Genomic DNA, 16,964 nt, shown 5'->3' with positions numbered 1-16,964 from the left:
TAGGAGCCCCAATCCCCCCAGCCTGAGATCACTGCCTACTCCCCATTTCTGCCCCGTGGAGCAGAGTTGTCTGACTTGACCTGAACTGGGTTTGTGTTGGAGAATGGCTCAGATTTTGGGATGATTTCAAGCAAGGATTTCCCATAAAACTGATCCAGTGGGATATCTGGATCAACTTGCGATTGTTGGACATGTTTCAGCATCTTTCTTTGTTGTGTTGTTTTATAAAGCTCAACATTCTGTTTTCATACCTGTACCTGCTCACTGAAACCCAGCTGTCTGGCATATACATACAGTGAGTGGCTTTGACTGAGATCTTCAGTCACTTCTTTTGACACGCCATTGGAAGATGTATAAATAAATTATACTGTATTTTACTATAATTTTCAGTCTAGACTGACAATGGGTCACTTTCTTTCTTTCATGGGATGTGGCTGTCACTGGCTGGCCAGCAGCCATCCCTAATTCATCTGTAGAAGATGACAGTAAGCTGCTTTCTTGAGCTGCTGCAGTCCCTGTAAGTGTAGATGCACCCACGGTGCTGTTAGGAAGAGATCCAGGATTTTGACCCAGTGACATTGAAGGAAGGGTGATTTAAAATTTATTTATTAGTGACAAGTAGGCTTATATTAACACTGCAATGAAGTTACTGTGACAATCCCATAGTTGCCACACTCCAGTGCTTGTTTGGGTAGACTGAGGGAGAATTTTGAATGGCAAATGGAACTAATGAGTAGGTATTTTGGACTGTGGGAGGAAAGCTGAGCAGCCAGAGGAAACCCATGCAGACACAGGGAGAACATGCAGATTCCACACAGATAGTGACTGAAGCGAGCAAGCAAACCTGGGTCCCTGGCACTGTGAGGCAGCAGTGCTAACCACTGTGCTGTCCTAATATTTCCAAGTAAGAATGTTGAGTGGCTTGGAGGAGAATTTCTGTCTGTCTGCTTCCTACTAGATGGTGCTGGTCATGTGTTTGGAAGGTGCTGCCTAAGGAGCTCCTGCAGTGCAGCTTGTAGATGGGACACATGGATGATGTTCATTGGTGGTGGAGGGAGTGAATGTTTGGGGAAGGGTAGCAATCAAGCTACTTTCTCCTGGATGATAAATTTCTTGAGTGTTTGAGTTGCATTCATCCAGGCAAATAGAGTATTCCATTGCACTCCTTACTTGTGCCTTGGAGATGGTGGACAGCTTTTGGGGAGTCAGAACATGAGTTACTGCAGGATTTCCAGCCTCTGACCTACTCTTGGTAGCCACGGTATTTATATGGCTAGTCCAGTTCAGTTTCTGGTCACTGGTAACCCCCAGGATGTTAATAGCGAAGGATTTAGTGATGGTAGTGTCATTGAGAGATTCTTTCTTGTTGGAGATGGCCACTACCTGGCAAGTGTGTGGTGTAAATGTTATTTGCCAGTCCAAGTCTGAATATTCTCCAAGTTGTACTGCCTTTTGATGTAGATTGCTTCAGTATCTGAGGAATCACAAATGGTGCTGAACATTGCGCAATCTTCAGTGAACATCCCCACTTCTGATCTTACGATGGGAGAAAGGTCACTGATGATGCAGTTGAAGATGGTTGGGTCTAGAACACATCCCTGAGGAACTCCTGCTGGGATGCCCTGGAGCTGAGATGATTGACCTCCAACCACCACAACCATCTTCCTTTGTGCCAGGTCTGACTCCAGCCAGCAGATAGTTTTCTCCCGATTCCCAGTGACTCTGGTTTTGTTAGGGCTCCTTGATGCCACACTTGGTCAAGTATGGCCTTGGTGACAAGGGCAGTCACTTTCGTGTTGTCTTGTCTTTTAGGAATTAGTCATGAGGATTTATAATAGAGTAACCCAACAGTACACCGGAACTGAAGTAGGTCCTTGAACCTGATCTTTTATGGCTCACTGATGTCTTAACTCAACTTATCTCCCTTGATTCTGTAATCCTCAATAAGAGACGTGCATTATCATCTACAACACGGCTGTTATAAGGAATTCTAGACAGCCATGTGCTAAAAGTCTAACAAAGCAATTAAGTATTGCCAGTGCCATCTGTAGTCCACTCTTGGATGTCTGTTGCCTCTGTCCAAGATGTAAACTGAAAAATTTCTTCAGCCAGAGTGGTAAATCTGTGGAATTCTTTGCAGCAGAAGGCTGTGGAGGCCAGATCGTTGAGTGTCTTTAAGACAGAGATAGATAGGCTGTTGATTAATAAGGGGATCAGAGGTTATGGGGATGAGAAAATTGTCAGCCATGATTGAATGGCAGAGCAGACTCAATGGGCCGAGTGGCCTAATTCTGCTCCTGTGTTTTATGGTCTTATAGAAATGCAAATTATACCATGCTTCTTGATCTAACATTGGGTTTTGAACTGATATCTGAATCAGCAAAAAATGATTAATTGTTTCACACCATCCCTGTCAGTGAGGAAGCCAGTCCAGTACTATGTACAATTGATCAGATAATCCATGTTTTGTGGTGCTGACGTAAATATTCAGGACTTTGGCTGAGCTGGAGCTGGTCAGAGATGGCGCAGACAGAGAAGAGGAGTGAATTGTAGTTGTGAAAATGAGATCTAGTGCAAGTCAGGGATGGGGGGGCGGGCGCAAAAGCAAAAAAAAGAAGTTTTAATATCAGTGTTTTGTCCTGTTTCCTGGTGCAGTTATAGGTTAATTTTAAATGGACTGTTTGAGATTTTGGCAGTCGGAGGCCCATTAACTACAGGATGATGTGTGTGTCATCAAAATTGTGTTCTAACCCATAATGAAAAGCTGCCTCATGATGTGCTGCTGCTAACTGGCAACTCAAAATAGTTGTGGATAGTTGGGGAGTAGCACTGCCTGCAATTGGAAGCAAATAGTGTTGGTTCCTCGTAGACTGGAGAGAAAGAGAGATTTGAAATGATTGTACTTCTTGAGTTGCAATAACATTGGAGCACGTTGACCAGACAATGAAAGAAGGATGTTCTTTAATCTCTGAGCTTCTGAAGGATGATTTCTTGTGAAGGATGCAGCAAAAAGAGAGACTCGGGTATTGCGTTCTGAGAATAGTGGCTGAAAGGTGGGGATCTTTCCTTATTCGATTGAATTTAGTGCAGTGTCTGCTGTAAATAATCACCAATAATGATGAGACTGAAGTGTGAGTTATGATTCCTTCTGGGAAGGAGTGGGTTGGAATTTGAAGCAATATAAGGTGAGTGCAGAATCCCAAACCCGGTCGCTGACTGACCGCTGCTGTTTCTTGGCTCTGACTGTGGTGAGTGGGTTGTTCTGATCTCCTTGAAGCGATTTCTTAAAGTTAAAGTTTATTTATTAGTCACAAGTAAGACTTACATTCTCACTACAATGAAGTTACTGTGAAATTCCCCTAGTCGCCACATTCTGGTGCCTTTCCAGTCAGTGCACCTAACGAGCATGCCTTTCAGACCGTGGGAGGGAACTGGGGCACACAGGAAACCCATGCTGACACAGGGAGAACATGCAAACTCCACACACAACAGTGACCCAAGCTGGGAATCAAACTCGGGTCCCTGGTGCTGTGAGGCAGCTGTGCTAACCATTGTGCCACCATGTCATTTCACGGTGTCAAGAGTTGAATTTCAATCTCTGCATCAGATATATAATCTATTTTGTCAGAAGCCCTTTGAACAAAGTATAAGATTATACTGTGAATGTGTGCAAGGTCATTCACGAGTGTAGGAGAGTGGATTGTGGAATGAAAGAATAATGTGTCAAAAGAATGAAGCCACTGATACAATGAGACCTTGGGTGTGTCTACTACTAACAATGCAGCAAACTTGTGGAGGAAGCTGTTCCCAATGTTGATAAGTGGGGCTGTTTTTGGAAGGATGACTAATATGTAATCAAAACTGCAGTATTTAGTCATGGTATTAATTGTGTGCTGGAACTGTTTGACTTATTTTATGTGTCAGTATTTACATTGGCAGCTTTTAGAGCCTTTAATCTTGTCTGTATTTCCTCTTGTGACAGAGGCTAGGAATCCAAGGCCACCACCAAAAACTGAACATTCCTATGTTTGTGAAACAGGAATGAGTGAATTGGGCTGTTCTTTCTGAGAAAGAATAGAGCAGGCAAGAACTGAAAGACTGAACTTTGACAGGCTTTGGCAGCTTAAATAAAGCTGGGGATTGCTGCTTTCGATTGGAGTTTGAACTCTCAACTTGATTTCCTTTTTACGTTTACACTTGAGTATTAGTGCTGTGGTGTGAAGGAATGATATTTGATAAAAGGAAATGTTAGCTATCATAACAATGATGCCTGATTCCATATGGAAGTTTCTATCAGAGTGGAAACCATCATGATACAGCTGCTCACTCCTTAAATTAGCAGAAAGTGTTAATACTTCATCAGAGTTCCAGCTTCACAACATCTCACACACTCAACAGAACAATATTAATCCTCAGTTAGTGGAAAATTCTGTCTACATTTAGTGTCACTTAATAAATAATTAGTGAAAGTAATATATCCAGAATTGGGATCAACCCACTCAGCCACCTTCTCATATATACAAGACTCCAGACCAACAGCAGGATGATTCATCCTTAGCTGCCATCTCAGGAATTTTCGATTTCACATTTTGATTTGAAAGATGAGTGGCTGAGATGAGACGAGTGAGTTAAATCAGGAATTGGTGATTTTATTTTTGAGAAGTTTCTTCCGGAGACACGGAGCCACTGAGGAGTGTTTACTGCAGTATTCCTGAATGTTGATAAAACTGACATGCTCGGCAATTTTAGACAGCAGCTAAGACTGAATCACCCTGGTGTTGTACTGGAGTCTTGTATATGTGAGGAGGTGGCAGTGTGAGGTTGATTCCAGTTCTGGATATATTAGTGTTACTAATTATTAAGTGACAGTAAATGTGGACAGAATTTTCCACTAACTGAGGATTAATATTGTTCTGTTGAGTGTGAGAGATGTTGTGAAGCCAGAGTTCTGATGGAGTATTGATACTTTCTGCTAGTCTAAGGAGTGAGTAGTGTATCATGATGGTTTAATGGGATGCTGGAGCGATGGGCTCCAATTCTAAGTGCAGTTGGGAGGGGGTGAGATTGCAACTAGTCTGATATTCTGCACTTGTGAGCAATGGTTTTGTCTCTTTACAAATGGCTTGTTAATGTAAGTGACGCAGAGCGTCTCCTACATTTTACAAGGCCAAAAATGTAAATTTGGCCTTGAGCGATATAACCTTATCGCTCAAGGCCAAATTTACATTTTTATTCTTACCCAAGGGACCGATGAGCAAATCTCAAAGATAACATTTGGCACAACAATAAATTGAATTTCAAAAAAAAGTAGTATTAAGAAAGAAGTGTGTGTTTGCGTGTGTGAGAAACACAAAGATGAGGAATTTCTTCAACCAGAGAGTGGTGAATGCAGTAGGCTGTGAAGGCCAGGTCATTGAATGCTTTTAAGAAAGAGGTAGAAAGGTTCTTGATAAGAGAATCAGGGGTTATGGGGAAAAAGCAGGAGAATGGGGCTGAGAAAAAAGAATCGGCCATGATTGAATGGTGGAGCAGATTTGATGGGCCAGGAGGGCTAATTCTGCTCCTATGTCTAAGAGTGTAGTCTGAAAACATCTGCATGGCTGTGGCTGGTTATTGCCTTCAGCCCGCTTGGCCCTCACTTGAAGATATTGCCAGCCTTGTATTCACAGGAGTGAATCTGCTCCAATGACATTTTTATCCAATGGAATTTAAGTTATTGTTTAAACATCTAATTTTTGAAATCTCATTCCACAGAATCTGAAGTTAGTAGTTTCTGTTTTCCATTAAGGTTGTACACTATTCCACACATTAAACACTGAGCAGACTGCACAGATATCATACCCTAGTCGGAGACAGACACTGCAAACATATCTTCCTCAACTTGAATTCCAGCTCCACATTGGTCAGACAGGTTGTATGTTGAGGTGTCTGGCACTCAAATGTCTTTCAACTTGGTCAGCAGCTCAACACCAGATTAGTTACTGCCCATTCGACTGATTTAATCAAGTAAGCACTATCTGAAATGGTACTCAATGTGCTCACCCATCATGAATGAATTGGATTGAAACTATAATAGCAAATGCCCAGTGCGCACAAATGGGAGCTCATCCAGTCTGAAGTTAATTGCAGAAGAACATCAGTTAGTGTGTGGGAGGGAGAGCAGGCATGAGAACGCCTGAGAGCAACTGTATGTGGGTATGGGAGACAAATGAGATTGGGAGAAAATCTAGGCAGGGAGGTGGACAGCGAGAATGCGTGTGGGTGATAGGGAGTGAATGTTTGTGTCTGTCTTTCTCCCGATCTCGGGTCTCTCTCACATTTGCACCACCACACACCCACTCACACTGGGTGAATGAGCACCCTAAGCTTGACAGATAGAGACACACACGATCCTTTAAAACAAAGATGAGGAAGAATTTCTTCAGCTAGAGAGTGGTGAATCCGTGCCGCAGTAGGCTGTGAAAGCCAGGTCATTGAGTGCTTTTAAGAAAGAGGTAGAAAGGTTCTTGTTTAATAAGAGAATCGGGGCCCAAAACTGCTCACAATACTCCAAATGGGGTCTGATCAGAGTCTTATACAGCCTCAGAAGTACATCCCAGCTCTTGTATTCTAGCCCGCTGGATGTGAATGCTAATGTTGCATTTGCTTCCTACCTGCTGACTGAACCTGCACATTAACCTTAAGAGAATCTTGAACAGTGACTCCCAAGTCTTTTTGTGTTTCTGATTTCCTAAGCATTTTCCCTTTTAGAAAATAGCCTATGCCTCCATTCCTCCTTCCAAAGTGCGTAACCTCACACTTTTCCACATTATATTCCATCTGTCACTTCTTTGCCAATCTTCTAACCTGTCCAAGTACTTCTGCAGCACCCCCCCACCCTCCACCGCTTCTTTAATACTACCTGTCCCTCTACATATCTTTGTATCATCTGCAAACTTAGCAACAGTGCCTTCAGTTCCTTCCTCCAAATTGTTAATGTATATTGTGAAAAGTTATGGTCCCAGCAGTGACCCCTGAGGCACACCACTAGTCACCAGCTGCCATCCTGAGAAAGACCCCTTTATCCCCCTCTCTGCCTTCTGCTAGGCAGCCAATTCTCTCTTCATGCCAGGATCTTGTCCTTAACACTATGGGCACTTAACTTATTTGACAGTTTCCTGTGCGGACCTTTTGGGGAATCTAAATAAATCAGGCTCACTGGTTCTCCTTAATCCAACTTCCTTGTCACCTCCTCAAAGAACTCTAACAGAATTGTCACACATGACTGCCCCTTGACTCAGTCCTATTTTATCTTGCGCTTCCAAGTACTCTGTGATCTCATCTTTAGTAATGGACTTTAAAATCTTGCCAAATGACCAAAGTCAGGCTAACCGGCCTATAATTTCCTGTCTGCTGCCTCCCTCCCTTAAACAGCGGCGTTGCATTAGCTACTTTCCAGTCCTCTGAGGCCCTCCCTGCTTCCAATGATTCCTGAAAGATCAGCACCAATGCCTCCACAATTTCCTCAGCTATCTCTTTTAGAACCTGGGGGTGCAGTCCATCCGATCCAGGTGATTTGTCCACCTTCAGACATTTCAGGTTCCCTAGAACCGTCTCCTTAGTGATGGCCACTATACTCACCTATGCCCCCTGGCTCTCCTGGAGCTCTGGCATCCCACTGGTGTCTTCCACCGTGAAGCCTGATGCAAAGTAACTATTCAGTTTCTCTGCTATGTCTTTGTTTCCTATTATTCCTTCTCCAGTCTCATTTTCCAGTGGTCCAATGGCTATTTTTGCCTCTTTGTTTTTATATATTGAAAAAAAACTCTTCCTATTTTCTTTTATATTACTAGCGAGCTTACACTCATATTTTATCCTTTTTTTTTCCCCTTATTGTCTTTTTAGTTGTTCTCTGTTCACTTTTAAAGCTTCCCAATCGTCTGGCTTCGCACTAATCCTCGCCACTTTGTATGCTTCTTCTTTTGCTTTTATGCTGTTCTTGACTTCCCTCGTCAGCCATGGCTGCTTAGTCCTCCTATTAGCATGTTTCCTCCTCCCTGGGATGAATTTCTGTTGTGCCTCCTGAATAACTCCCAAAAACTCCTGCCATTGCTGTTCCATTGTCTTCCCTGCTAGGGTCCCTTTCCAATCAATCGTGGCCAGCTCCTCTCTCATGTCTTCGTAGTTACCTTTATTTAATTGTAAAACCATTACACCTGACTCCAGCTTATTCCTCTCAAACTGCAGGGTAAATTCTGTCATATTGTGGTCACTGCTCCGTAAGGGTTCCTTCACCTTAAGTTCCCTAATCAAGTCTGCCTCATTACAGATCACCAAATCCAGAACTGTCTGTTCCCTAGTAGCTCTGTCAAAAGCTGCTCCAAAAAAACCACCTCTCAGACATTCTACAAAGTCCTTTTCTTGTGATCCACTACCTACCTGATTTTCCCAGTCCACCTGCATATTGAAATCCCCTGTGATTATTGTAATAATGCCTTTTTGTGTCTTTTCTTTCTCCTGATTAATTTTCTGCCCCACATCCTGACTACTGCTAGGAGGCCTGTACATAATTCCCATTAGGGCCTTTTTACTTGTGCGATTCATCAACTGTACCCACAGAGATTCTATGCCTTCTGATCATGTATCACTACTTGCTATCGATTTAACTTCATTTTTTTACTAACAGTGCAACCCCCCCCCCCTTTACCCATCTGCCTGTCCTTTCGATAGGACACATCCTTGGATATTTAGATCCCAACCCTGATCCCCTTGCAGCCATGTCTCTGTGATGCCTCTCTTGCTTCTAATTGTACATAGAATGGCTCTCTACATGATGAGCAGTTTGTTCTGGACTCTCTGTTGAATAAATACTGCTGACAGGGGGTATATGAAACAATTAGAACTTTCACCAATGCGGACTGCTCCATGTTCAGTGTAATGACTCATCTCCTGTTCATTCTTGTCTGAATAGACTGTCGTCTTCTGTCCAGATGTTGATGGTTTTAATGTGCATGTTGCTTTCTGCTATTACCCCATGGCTCTCAATTTTAAATTATTTGTACTCTGTGGAATTTCATCTATAACACAGAAACCAGCCTGGGAATGTACAGGAAAGAGAGTAGTAACCCATTTGATTAGTGTCAAACTTTGAACTATTCTGCCATTACACTCATTCACAGAATTGATGTGGTGCAGAAGGAGGCCATTTTTCTGCTCCCCCTGATCGCTTTACCAAATATCTTTCCATTTTCCTCTGATTTCTCTTAAGAGGAAAAGTTATTTATTGTAGCTGTGTGGTCTTTTCCACTCCACATTGTAATTGAATTTCTGAGCAACTTGCTGACCTGAAGTCCTGCTCTGCTGAAGAGGAAAAGACAGCCCCTTTCTGCTTGTAATTTTATTTTCAAAGAATAGAGGTTGCAATGAACACACTGAAATGCTCTGCCTGAAAGTGCAGTGGAAGCATTCAGTAGAAAATTTCAAAATGTGGAGGGAAAATAGGCTTTAGGAACAAGTAGGGAAGTGGGACTAATTAGCTTGTTAAAGGCACAAGTGGCTGACTCCATTATATAATTCTGACATATCCCAATAAACTAAGATAAATGAGATTTGAGAAGATCTCAAATCCTTTTGAATATAAAATGCTGCTGAGTTTCAAGCATTGAACTATAAAAGGCTCCCCTGCTTTGGCCTGCTTCTCATCTTACAAATCCAGACAATCCTGTCCTGTTCTGAAGAAGAATCATATTTGACTCAACATTAACTCTTTCTCACTCTGTAGATGCTGCCAGACTTTTCACAACATTTTGTTTTAAGTTAGTCCTCTGCATCAGGCATTTACAGGTTTGACCTCTTTCAGTTTTGAGGACCTGAGTGGTTCCAAGGATATTTCTTAGTTTTCTTGTTGAATCCCAAACGAATAACTTAAAACATACACAATTTTAAGAGAACAAGAACTTTAAACTATGTACAGATATAGTAGTCCAGAAGGAACACTGAGATATTGCACTGGATAATCATAGAGAGAGGAAGTATTCAAAGGGTTGGAATGCCTGAAAGTTGATAAGTTTCCAGGGCTAGATGGATTGTTGCTGAAGGAGGTCAGGGTGAAGATAGCAGATGCTCTTGAGAATGATGTTCCAATTTTCACTACATACAGTGGAGATACCAGAGGACTGGAGCAATACAAATGTAGTTCAATTGGCTAAAAAGGATCAAAGAAAATGCCAAACGATTGTAGATCAATCAGTCTTACATCAGTGGTGGGGAAATTAGTAGACTCAATCCTGACATAGGATTAACTGTTGTAGAGAAAGGCATGGACTAGTTGGGGATGGTTAGCATGGATTTGTTAAAGATAGGTCTTGTGTCCCAAATTTGATTGAATTCTTTGAAGAAGTGACAAGAAGAGTTGATGAAGGCAGTGCAGTGCATGTTGTGTATATAGATTTTAGCAAGGCGTTTGACAAGGTCCCTCATGGCAGAGGGGTGACGATAGAGGTTTACAAAATTGATAGGATGAGATAAAGTGGACAGGAGAAAAGTGTTTCCATTGGCAGAGAATTCTAGAACCAGGCACACAGATTCAAGATAAGTGGCAGTAGGTGTAGAGGGTACATGAGGAAAAACTTTATGTAGAGGATGTGTGTGTCTGGAATTCGCTGCCTGAATTGGTGGTGGAGGCAGAGAACCTGAACTCTTAAAATATCTGGATCTGCACCTTAAGTGTTCTAAGCTACTGGGCTATAGGCAGGGTGCAGGAATATGAGATTAGAAAGGGCACCTGAGTGTCTTTGGGCTAGCATGGACAAGGTGGACTGAATGTCCTCTTTCTGTGCTGTAATGTGTCTATGATTCTATAACCCTGGAATTTTGCTTATAGTGGAGATACTGCCTACATTTGCTTAGTATTGTGTTTAGCTGTAAGCAGCTGAGGCTCAGTAGGCAGCATTCTTACCTCTGGTCAGAGCTTGTGAATTTAAGTCCCTTTTGAAATACTTGAATGCATAATCTAGGCTGAACTGTAATGTTGAGGGAGTGCAGCATTGCTGGAAGTGCTGCTTTTCAGATGAAGTGTCAAAAACTGAGGCCTTGTCTGCTCCACTCTGAATATAAAATATCTCTTTGTGTATTTGTAGAGGACAGGAGAGTTTGACCTGGTGTCTTAGCCAACACTTGCAATAAAACGATTGGATGATGTTTTTATATGGGAGCTAGCTGTGTGCAAATTGACTGCTGTGCATATTATGTTACGACACTTGGGAAGACTCCCCATTGGCTGTGCCAGCCTGATGTTGCAATGTTGCTTTACATTTAATTTTCTGCGAATGGACTAAAGGTCAGAGATGAGTTGGATGCATTGTTCCGAAGACCCTCTAACCGAGTTCCATACATATCGCCGTGCCTGACTCTGACTGATGAGTAATAAAAAATGGAAACTAACTTGTTCGGTGATTGTCCAGAATCCTTCAGAACCCACTTTGAAAATTTCATTTCAATAAAACAAATAAAGGGGTGGATTTTCCCATTCCATGCACCCTGGGAATTGTAACAGGCGAGGTTCATTGACCTCGGGTGGGATTTTCAAGTTTCAGAGCGCGTGCAGCTGGAAAATCCCACCCAAGGAATGTGATGCAAACTAGAATTAAGAACAGTCCTGAGCACTATTCTCAGTCTGTCTCTTCCCATGAACTTGAGGCAGATCAGATATTACAGGATTGCATCAACTTGTAACAAATCTAGACTTGTCAGTGCAAAGGCTGAATGTTGCTGAGCTCTGTAAATAAAGTGTGCATTTAATGAGTTTCTCAGAAGTGTTTTGTTGCTTCATAGATGGAAATACTCAACTGTTCATTAGAAAAATGTATTTTTTGCTACATCCCACAGTTGGCTGCAGGTTGCACTTGCAGAATTCTCTGCTCTTCAGGCTGTGGTGTGGTATCTGTAAGGTCCACAGTCTTAACATTCCAACAGGATGGTGGGACAACATTGTAACTCTTCACCCCCCCTCCAAATTTTGCACTAGTGGGTGGCAAGATGATAGTGGTTAGCATTGCTGTCTCACAGCGCCAGTGACCCAGGTTCTGCATGTTCTCCCTGTGTCTGCATGGGTTTCCTCCGGGTGTTCCGATTTCCTCCCACATTGTAAAGAGAAAGAACAAAGAAAATTACAGTTCAGGAACAGGCTGTTTGTCCCTCCAAACCTGCACCGACCATGCTGCCCGGCTGTGCTTCCAAGGCCTCCCCTGGCAGCAAGTTCCAAGCATCCAACAAAAATGTGCTTTGTACATCTCTTTTAAACCTTGCCCCTTGCACCTTAAACCTATGCTGTCCAGTAATTGACTTCCACCCTGGGAAATAGCTTCTGACTATCCACGCCTCTCATAATCTCGTAGACTTCTGTCAGACTGCCCCTCAACCTCCGTCATTCCAGTGAGAACAAACCAAGTTTCTCCAACCTCGCCTCATAGCTAATACCCTCCATACCAGGCAACATCCTGGTAAATCTTTTCTGTACCCTCTCCAAAGCTTCCACATCCTTCTGGTAGTGTGGCAACCAGAATTGAACACTATATGCCAAGACCAACTAAGGATCTATAAAGCTGCAATGTGACTTGCCAATTTTTAAACTTGCTGCCCCAGCCGATGAAGGCAAGCATGCTGTATGCCTTCTTGACTACCTTCTCCACCTGCGTTGCCACTTTCAGTGACCAATATACCTGTACACCCAGATCCCTTTGCTATCAATAGTTCAGGGGTTCTGCCATTTACTGTATATTTCCTATCTTTAGACCTTCCCAACACTGCTACCCTTCATCTTCTTTGACCGAGCCAGTTCTGTATCCACCTTGCTAACTCACCTCTGATCCCATGCGATTTCACCTTTTGCAATAAGCTGCCATGAAGGACCTTGTCAAAGGCCTTGTCAACAACATCCACTGCCCTACCCTCATCAATCATCTTTGTCACCTTCCTCTCAAAACTTGATCAAGTTAGTGAGACATGATCTCCCCTTCACAAAATCATGTTGTCTCTCACTAATACATCCACTTATTTCTAAGTGGGAATAAATCCTATCTTAAAGAATCCTCTCCAGTAATTGCCCCACCACTGATGTAAGGCTCACCGGCCTGCAATTACTTGGATTATTCTTGCTACCCATCTTAAACAAAGGAATAACATTGGCTATTCTGCAATCCTCTGGGACCTCCCCTGAAGCCAGTGAGAATACAAAGATTTTTCTCAAGGCTCCAGCAATTTCGTCCCTTGCCTCTCTCAGTATTCTGAAATATATCCCATCAGGCCTTGGGGACTTGCCTTAATGTTTCTCAAGAACCCCAATACTACATCCTTTTTGATCTCAACATGTCTCAAACTACCTACATACCCTTTTCCAGACTCATCATCCACCAAGTCCTTCTCTTTGGTGAATACTGATGCAAAGTGTTCATTTAATACCTTGTCCATTTCCTCTGGCTCCATGCATAGATCCCCTTCCTTGTCCCTGAGTGGGCCAACCTTCTCCCTGGCTACCCTCTTGCTCTTTATGTATGTATGCATAAAAAGGCATGGGATTTTCCTTATCCTGCTGGCCAATGCTTTTTAACCCTTCTTACTCAGTTTCTTTCTACTTTTCTTGTATTCTACACTCGCTTTGTGTTCTCAGCCTCCCAGCTTTGACAGATGCTTCCTTTCTCTCTTTGACTAGGTTCAAAATATCTCTCGTTATCCAAGGTTCCCAAAACTTGCCATACTTATCCTTCATCCTTACAGGAATGTGCCAGTCCTGAATCCCTATCAACTTGCACTTGAAAGCCTCCCACATGCCAGATGTTGATTTTGCCCTCAAACATCTGCCCTCAATCTACATTCTTCATTGCCTGCCTAATAATGTTGTAATTAACCTTCCCCCAATTTAGCACCTTAACTTGAAGACTACACTTATCTTTATCCGTCAGTATTGTAAAGCTTATTGAATTGTGGTCACTGTTCCCGAACTGGTCCCCTACTAAAACGTCGACCACCTGGCTGGGCTCATCCCCAATACCAGGTCCAGTATGGCCTGATGTGCGGGTTAGGTCAAATGGCCATGGTAAAGTTTACCCTTAGTGTCCCAAGATGTGTAGGTTGTGGGGATTAGCCATGATGAATGTGCAAGGATAGGGTGGAGGGGAGGGCCTGGCTGCATGCTCTTTTGCGGAGTCGGTGCAGACTCAATGGGTCGAATGGCCTCTTTCTGCACTGTAGGGATTCTATGATATAAAAGTAGATTAGTGTTGGAATTGTAGAGTGATTCTCAAAGTGCAGCCTCTGAATCTAAAGCATGGCTATAGTCAGACCATCACGGCTTTTTGCTGACCCATCACTAACTAATTATTATAGAGTCGACATTTGTTTGATTTTTCAGATCCTGCAGCTGAGGTTCAGCTAGAGGAGCGGGCTGCAAATTGGCAAGTGGCACAGGAAGGATAGAGGAACTTTGCTTTCACAGTGAGAAGTGGCAGTGTTATCTGGAATTTGGATGCAGTCCCAGACTCTGCAGGGAAATGGGTTCCGTCATTTATACAGTGACAAGTTTAGAATAATGGGATCATGCATTACAGGAACTGCTGAACGATTAGATTGTTGCACCCTGTATCTTTTGTTCACTTATTCCTGCTCTGCTGACAGGCACTCATTGTCCAGTGTAGTTCCCCATGCTCTGTAGCAACTTCCTCCTTTTGGTAAAAATCATGTTCTATTAATCTTTCCTCAGAATATTCTGCACAAAGGATTAACTTGATGGGACACCACGTGAAATGGTCTCCATGCTTTGATTATGCTGGCACAGGATTGAAATATTTTCTTGTTGGGTTTTAAATGTCAGACAAAATTAACTTAATTACATCTTAGATTGGCAACTTTATAATATTGGCAACATTTTAAAATACAAGCTAACCTGTTGGAACTGCCCAGTTTTTAATTGCTGGTAGTGCCTGGCGATTGGTTCTCATGTCTTAATAGCAAGGTGGGAAAAAAAATTTGAAAGAAAGAAAATGTCTTGTTTAAACCTATTATTGTGTCTCCAACTGCTGAGCCCACCATATTCCTGTCACCTACCAGGCAGTGATTCCAGCTGCTGATTGATTATTCCTTGGGTTTTGGTGGTTTCTCTGATCTTAAAATCAATATAAGGGAGAAATTCTCATCCACAAACATGATGGTATCTCGCAGCTGCTGAAATAGTTTCTGGGGTCAGATCTTTACCCAGACATTCTACCATGTTTTTATTTCATCATCCCTAGATTTCCCACCTTTTTGAATCCTTGGTCCGGTATGTTTCTCAGTGTAGCTAAAAGTTGTTTACGCATCATTGTATTAGCACCTATTGTAACAAGATAATTAAGCAACATAGGATTTGGTTGCAGATCAGCCATGATCTCACTAAGTTGCTGAAAGAGTTAAATGGTATCCTACTGTTCCTGATCTCCCTTACTGGAAGAAAAGCCCACTTGCTCCAGACTATTTTTCTTGATGCTCACCTGACCTTTGCAATCATACACGTGATTCTCTTCCAGGACTGCTTCTGCAGTCTTTGATCATTACTGAACACTGTACTTGTGTGGTCTGACACTGTTCGTAGTGTGAATGTACCTTCTGTAGAATTGCACATTTCCTGCTTTACCTGTTCAGTGTAATATTCTGTTCAGTTTGCTGATGGTTATTTTGTGTTTGGGTTTTTAATCAGTACCTTCCTCAGGTTTCCTTCTGATTTACTTTTATGTTCTAGTGCCTTGCTTGAGTCCCGAGTTAAGGTTTAAAAAAAAAATCAGTGACATGTTACAAAAGAGTAGTTATCTGCTCTCTAAGCCCAAAGATAAGGTACGCCAGCTCTGAAGTGAATCAACAACTGCCTGTGTTCATACTTTGAGATGCTTGTTGGGAGTTGGGCACGAATGCGATGAGCCAAAGGGCCTCTGGTGTAATTATGATTCACCAAAGACAAAAGCCAGTTGTATTCTCTCAATTGCAGCCTGTCCCAATGGAAAATTATTGTCATTTTATCTGTAATTTTAAATCTGGTGTCATCTGACATTACTGTCCAAAACTGCAGCCATGTCAAACTGCACACCTCCCAAAATCATTCCCTTTTTCCTGCACAGGAATATTGGAAGTTGCATTTCTATCATCCAGTCAAATCAATGAACTACATTTTAAGCATGGTTTCACAGAAACAGCAGAGATAAATAACCAGAAAGTATTGAGGTACCATTTGCCTGGTTATCAGGTTAGGGTCTTGGCTCAACCCTCTATATAAACCCCTACAACCCTCCAGTTCCTTTACTCCACCATTGGCTGGTGTGTAACTCCAGAATTCCCTCTGTAAACTTCTCGACCAGCCTCTGCTCCTTCTAAGAAGCTTGTTTAAAACCTACTGTTTTGACCATACCTGTTAACCTATCCTTACGACTTGTTTTTCTTTGTTAACGGAATGTAAACATTGCTGGAAATCCCAGCATTTTTTATTAATCTCTCTTTGCCTTTGAGAAAGTGATGGTGAGCTGCTGCCATTTTGAACTGCTGCAATTCATCTGGTGTATTCGCAGCTAGATACAGCCCTGGAGCTATTTGGGAAGGCGTTCAGGATTTTGACTCAGTGACAGTGAAGGAATGATTCTATATGGTGTGTGACTTTGAGGGGAACTTGTAGGTGGTAGTCTTCCCATGTTCTCCTAGGTGATAGACATCTTGGTTTGAAAGGTGCTATTGAATTTTATTGCTCTTCTGAATGTTTCACTACAATCAGGGTTCTCTATGAGGACAAATTGTTGTTCCTTTCTCCCCTGTGTCAGTATCAATGATCAACCCTGATTCCTTCTTTATCAAGGGTTGGATTTATACCCTGTGATCCTGTTGACTGTCATTCTAAGTCTAGTGATTGTTGTAGTCCCTCTTTTGTTTCAGCAGATCTTGTTGATAATTTCTGGCTGTTGTGTAGTTATTTT

At 42.4% G+C, this 16,964-nt stretch overlaps 1 protein-coding gene across 1 annotated transcript in view; it reads left to right on the top strand.

The window, feature by feature from the left end:
- Positions 1-16,964, top strand: part of rab11a (RAB11a, member RAS oncogene family) — a 29,710-nt gene that overhangs the window by 657 nt on the left and 12,089 nt on the right. The gene's annotated exons all lie outside the window — the stretch shown is intronic.

This window comes from Carcharhinus amblyrhynchos, chromosome 28, assembly GCF_965287045.1.
Source record: "Carcharhinus amblyrhynchos chromosome 28, sCarAmb.v2.hapA, whole genome shotgun sequence".
Classification (NCBI taxonomy): domain Eukaryota; kingdom Metazoa; phylum Chordata; class Chondrichthyes; order Carcharhiniformes; family Carcharhinidae; genus Carcharhinus; species Carcharhinus amblyrhynchos.
The sequence above is the reverse complement of the archived record's forward strand: the minus strand, read 5'-3'. Positions and strand labels throughout refer to the sequence as shown.